Genomic DNA, 6,154 nt, shown 5'->3' on the forward strand with positions numbered 1-6,154 from the left:
GCCTTTGTCCCTTAACTATATGTATATTTGGACTAGAAAAAATAAAAACATAAACTAGGTCACTTGACCTATGATTTGGAGAATATTCTATCCAATAAAGTACCTAGCACTTAGGATAGTTTGCTGAAAACCCATAGGTGAAAGGTTTTCTGAGTTCTTTTTTTGCGTGCACGTGTTTTTATTCAAATGTAATTTTGAGTAGGATTTAGATCTTATTGAAGGTAGCAACACCCATGGATTATATATAATCTTCAAAGGCAGTTATCTGTTCCTCTAGCATATCTGTCCCAAACTTATAATCTTTCACTATAAACTGTATTTGAAGCTTCTTGATGCCATATTCCACTTGAAGTAGTTTAGAAGATCCCCAGACCAAGCCATCTGCCTGAATGCTTTTGACACATTCCTCCAATTTTGCCATATCTGTCTCATCATCCCAAGGTTTTACATCCAGTAAGAGGGAAGACTTGGCAACAATTGCAGGTTTTTTTTTTATTTCTTTGATTCATACTGAGCAAAGTGTTCTTCTCTCAGCTTCTTTGCTTCTTCACTTTCTTCATCATCATCAGACCCAAAGGGATCAATGTCATTATCATCTTTGCTGTCTGCAGCTCCACCACTTCCTGTGGTATCTTCTACATCAGCAGGCCCATACTTACCCAGAGCTTTCTTTATTCCTGGCAAGCTCGCTTTCTGCTTCTCATAGGACTTAATGTGGTTATAACAGCAGAGGGCATGGTACAAGTCTGGGGGCTGCGGGCCAGAGACAGCTTCAAACACCATGATGTTGGCCTGGGACAGCGCCTACCCCTCACTGTAGCTCTTGTCTGCCAAGAAGTCGTTGAGGTGCTGCGGGCCCTCGGGTGTTTTAGGGTTTCCAAAGCCCATGATGGTGTGGGGAGGGACTGGGATGAGGCAGTGGTGGAGGAACTAAGCCAGGGTAGGAAAGGAGCACAGCATGCAAATACGCTAGCGCTGGCCGCCCACTGAAAAAAGTGGTTTCTGAGTTCTACACTTTAGAAATGATTTATACTGGGTTGGTTAGAGAAGGGTAAAAATATTCTGGTATCTAGGTCAAATGAATGAGTTAAAATATCTATCTAATATTTTATGTCTAAATATAGGCATATATACAATACAATAAATATTTTGAGAAATAGATATTACATATAATTTACATACATATGGTCTATTTACATATGTATATATATTTATATACGATCTATACATACATATATCTATTATACATAAATATATTTTATATATGTGTATATAAAGATATAAATGTAATTATATATATATATATATGTATGTGTGTGTTATAGATATTTATCTATTTTCTCAAAGTGAATGAGAAAGGTATGAAATAGTTTAAATGGGTTATGAGCTGTACTTTGGAGGGAATAACCACATAAATGAAATTATAGATGCATTGAAGTATTTAAGAATCATAGTGATAATAATGAATGTTTTATCAAATCTACTTTAGTAAATTCTTAAGAGATTCTTTATTGTATTTATGCATAGTACTCTAGTCTTGTAGAATCTGGAGAGAAAAATTGTTGCCTTTAGTTGTTAATTATTCCCTGATCTATGAAGGTCAGTATGTTCTCCTAATGTTTGTAATTAGTGTAGTGGGTGTGGTTATAAAACCAGTTCTTGACTGGTTTTATAACTCTGGAAGCATGGAACAGTTGGTGAGTCTGTGCAAGAACAAAAGGATACTAGTAAGATAAAATATGGTATGCCTTTACTGTGAGAGAGTGTGAGTAGAAAATGCTGTGACTGTATGGAATCTAAGAGTCAGCACAAGTAATTTGTGGGCATATTCAATCTAGGATTCCTGGCAATTTGAAGGGCAATCTCATTAAGGCTTTCTAGAGGATTTCTTCTAAGTTGAACCTTGTTTTATAGAAGCATGGGGGAAATGAATGTTAGGGAAGCACAGACTGTGTAGCTAGACAGTAAGTTAGAGTAACTTGAAGTCATTTTAGGATTCTGGAGATGATGCTAGCAGAGCCCTGTTGGATGTCAGAAGAATGAAAGGCACAATTCTGTCTTTTTTCCTGGGGTGGGGGAAACCTTGTACATTAGTGATGAGGCAAGTAGATACAAAACCCTTAAAAAGAATGTCAGAATTGTGAGGGGGTAGTAGTAGTACTATTAGTAGTAGTGGTAGTAGTAGTAGTAGTATTAGTAGTAGTAGTAGTGGTGGTGGTAGTTGTGGTGGTGTAGGCAGTGGCAGCAGAAATGATGGTGATAGTAGTGATATTAATAACCTAGTATGTGTATAGTTCTTTAAAGTTTTCAAAGATCTTTATAGAAATTAAACTCAGTTCTCACAACCAACCTATTAACATATGTATTATTAGTATTCCCTTTTAACATATTGAGGTTGAGAGAGATTAGGTGACTTGCTCAGGGTCACACAACTAATATATATATCTGAGGCAGGATTTGAACTAAATTTTTCTTGATTCTGGCTTCAACTTTCTATCCATTGAGCCACCAAATAACATTTTCCATAAAACAGTCATTCTTAACCTTTCTGAGATTGCTGTCACCTTTTTAGTGTTTAATTTCTCTACTTAATTAAAAAATGAGATAAATAGATATTTGTCTTAACTTTTTTTGAACACTATAAGGGATGGCTTGTCATAGTTCCCTGGCAACACTGAGTTCACTTTCCTTCTCAGAAGGATGCATGGCCTCTTGTGGAAAGTTTAAGTGTTTGCTGTTTTTATGGATCTTTTTTCTGGGCGGTGAAATAAAAACTGTCCTCTAATCATATGAATTTGTTACCTTGAATGCTTATATAGCATCTGAAGATTTACTTACATTTAGAACAGGTGCTCTGGCATCACTAGACCTGAGTTTACATTTTTGTTTTTGTCAATTATGTCCAATGTGACTTTGGGCAAATCTTTTGAATCCTCTGGGCCTTAGTTTCCACATCCACATAATGAGAGCACTGGACTTGATGATAAAGTCCCTTCTAGCTATAGAACTATGATCCTATGAACTCTCAGTGACTTGGAATAGCTTTGCTTTGGATATTTTTGAGAACTTCACAATACTCCATGTGAGATAATTTGAGTAATAGAGGGTATAAAAATTGGCAACAACAAATAATCCAAATCGTGAATTAATAAATAGTTAATGAAATACTCAAGTAGAGGCCCTTGGTGAAAAATCATGGGCAATGTAATCCAACCAACATTTATAGATCCTACAGAAGAAGTTATCCAGTAAGAATTACATAGAGTTAAGCATTTGCATTGAAACAGCAAGATGTTCTGGGAAATTGTCTTCAGTTTGTATATCATCAAAAATTTAGGGTTTAGGCAATTTGAGTTAGAGACAAGAGGAAGTTTAAACATAAATAATCACGTCCTTTTCTGTTCTTTCATTTCTAAATTCTTCACTGACTTTCACTTGCATTCTCTAATATTGAAGGCAGGTTAGAACTTCTCCCTTCTTTGAAGTAAATTTCCACTCTCTCTTCTCCTAGTTATTCAAGTTTTGAGAGTGCTTACACTTAAGAACTTTACTAGCTAGAGTTACTAACTAGTTGGGATTTGTCTGGTTTGGTCAATGTCTTAAAATGACAATAATTGACATTTATATGACACTGATACCTCAATATGTCTATATTTCATTAATGCTTAATGTAAAGGATTGATTGAGAAATTGACATTTATCCCAGGAACCAGTTTCTTTTCTCTCCTCATTTTTTTCTTCTACCTCTCTCAATTGATTTTTAAAATCCTTTTTGAGCTCTTCCAGCAGGGCTTTTTGGTCTTGAGACCAATTCATTTTGCCTCTTGAGGTTTTACATGTCGGCAGTTTGAGACTATTGTCCTCATCTGAGTTTTAGCTCTTCCCTGTTGACACAGAAGCTCTCAATGGTAAGAATTCTTTTTTGTTTCTTACTCATATTGTAGCTTTTGCTTTTAAGTTGAGGTCTGCTCCTAGGGCACCAGGGTCACTGTTTCAAGCTTTTTGTGCTAGGAGATAGGAGCGGTGTCACTGTTTTTCTACTCTGAGACCTCTATGGCTTGTGGATTTCTCACCTCCCTGGGCTTGCTCCCTGTGCTTGCTCCTGGCACGCTGGAATGGCCATGTCTGGTCGCTCCTGTCCTGTGGGTGGCCTTCTAGCTGGCAGCCTGCCCTCTAAGCTGGTGCTGGTGGATCTCACCACTGGCCTGCTGCACCACCAGCTTGCTGAGCCAGCATCAAGGGGCCTCAGTTGCTAGACTGTGGCCTAGAGCTTCCTGCCAACTTGCTCAGATTGCCTCCAAGCTGCATTGGGTTAAGATGCTCTGTGATCCCCTTTTGCCTGAGTGAGACCGACCTTTCCTGAATTCTTCTAAATTATCTCAGGTTGGAAGATTGTGTCTCTGTCTTTTTGTAGGTTCTATGTTTTCCAAATGCTTTTAGGGGCTTGATTTAATGTTCTTTTTGAGGGAACCAAGGGAGAGCTCAGGCAACTTTCTGGTTTCTCTGTGCCATCTGGGCTCTACCCTGAACCAGTTGTTTCTTACAGTGTGCTGCATTGTGTTATGTTTAGTTTATTTTTCAAATTTTAAAAATTATTCTGCTAATCTTATAAGGAACACATGATAGTATTCACTTTGACCTTGGCCCATATTTTTCACTGCTCTCTTTTATTTTCTCATTACCTTCTATTATTTATAACTCTGAACTCTCGTGGCATCTGCAAGGAACCAAATATAGAAGAGTGATTACCTTTTAAAATGGATTTAACCAAATAAATCATCTCAAGGGTTTCCCCTTAAGGTTCTAATATTGATCATTTAATTCAGAAAAGGGTGTGCTGTTGCCTGCTATCTTCCTGCTCAAGAAAACTCCCAGTTCATTTGATTGTTTCGGTAGATACCTGATGTTTGAGAAGAATTGATTTTCAAGATTGGAGGAGAGAATGTGAAAATATTGTGCTAAGGTAAATATAATAGCTGAGAGTGTTCATGTTGTACCTTGTCTTATACCAGGCGCATTTCACAAGAAAATAGATAATTTATGCTATGGGAAGAAGACTTTGGGAAAAGGGTGTCTCTCAGTGTTTTGGTGCTCTTCTGATCTTTAGTGTAGCATCTTTACAAATATGACATTGTTTTAGCTCACTTGATGCTCAACAAATGTGACAAATAACTTCACCTTGGTGTGCTTCAGTTTGTTCAACTGTAAAATGGGGATAATAATTGAAACTACCTCCTAGGGTTGTTACGACGATTAACTGAGATAATATTTGTAAAGCACTTAGCAGTACTATGCTAGGTAGTGGTAGATACTAGAGTACATGCTGGCTGGCTATTATTGATCTTGTAGTTTACTCTAGAGTTGTTACCATAGTGTGGTGGAAATTTCTCTGTAATTACAGCATGAGTTCAGATCCTGCCTCTCAAACTTACTACCTATGTGATCTTGGGCAACTTAGCTTAACTATATGGATTTCAGTTTCTTCATCAGTAAGATGTTTTGGGAGATGATCAACTAAAATAGTGAAGTAGGAATATAGTCTAACTTAACTTCACAACTACTCCACAAAGACCTAAAAAACCTACCAGACTAAGTCATAATTGGAAATTAAGGAAAAGTCACAAATGGCTCATTATTTCCAGCCTAGGTTGGCATAGGGACATAGAGGTCTACAAATGTAAGACAATGTTTAGTTGTGAGGGTTCTATGCAGAGCACCCAGGTCAGAGACGGGACTGGGACTGGGCTGTGCACTAGGTTAGGATAAGATCTGAGATTCAACGTGGAGTGGCCTGATTCTTTATGAGAAGCAGGAATAGGTACTAACTGCTATTTCTGTCACTAAAATGCAAATACAGCGTTTAGTTAGGAATGTACTTTTATCCAGGCTTTATGGACCAGGGAAACGAATGGGTCTAATCTTTATACTAGGCAAGGAACAGGAACAGAAATTCTCAGCAACAATGTGTCTCTGATCTATTGGAGCAAAGAAGGTTCACAGGCATAGCCAATAGACCAGTCTGAAGTCTGCAGGAGAATACCCAGATCAAGGAACTTACACCAAGTTTGCAGTTATGTCACTCTGAACCTGCAGAGCCTTCCAGCTAAATTACATAGGTGTAGTCAAACAAAAGTCTACTGGAGTTCTAACCAGC

General features: G+C 37.6%; 1 pseudogene; it reads right to left on the reverse strand.

The window, feature by feature from the left end:
- Nucleotides 1-205: 205 nt before the first annotated feature.
- Nucleotides 206-888, reverse strand: LOC122726362 (annotated as a pseudogene).
- Nucleotides 889-6,154: the final 5,266 nt, after the last annotated feature.

This window comes from Dromiciops gliroides, chromosome 4 (assembly GCF_019393635.1).
Source record: "Dromiciops gliroides isolate mDroGli1 chromosome 4, mDroGli1.pri, whole genome shotgun sequence".
Classification (NCBI taxonomy): domain Eukaryota; kingdom Metazoa; phylum Chordata; class Mammalia; order Microbiotheria; family Microbiotheriidae; genus Dromiciops; species Dromiciops gliroides.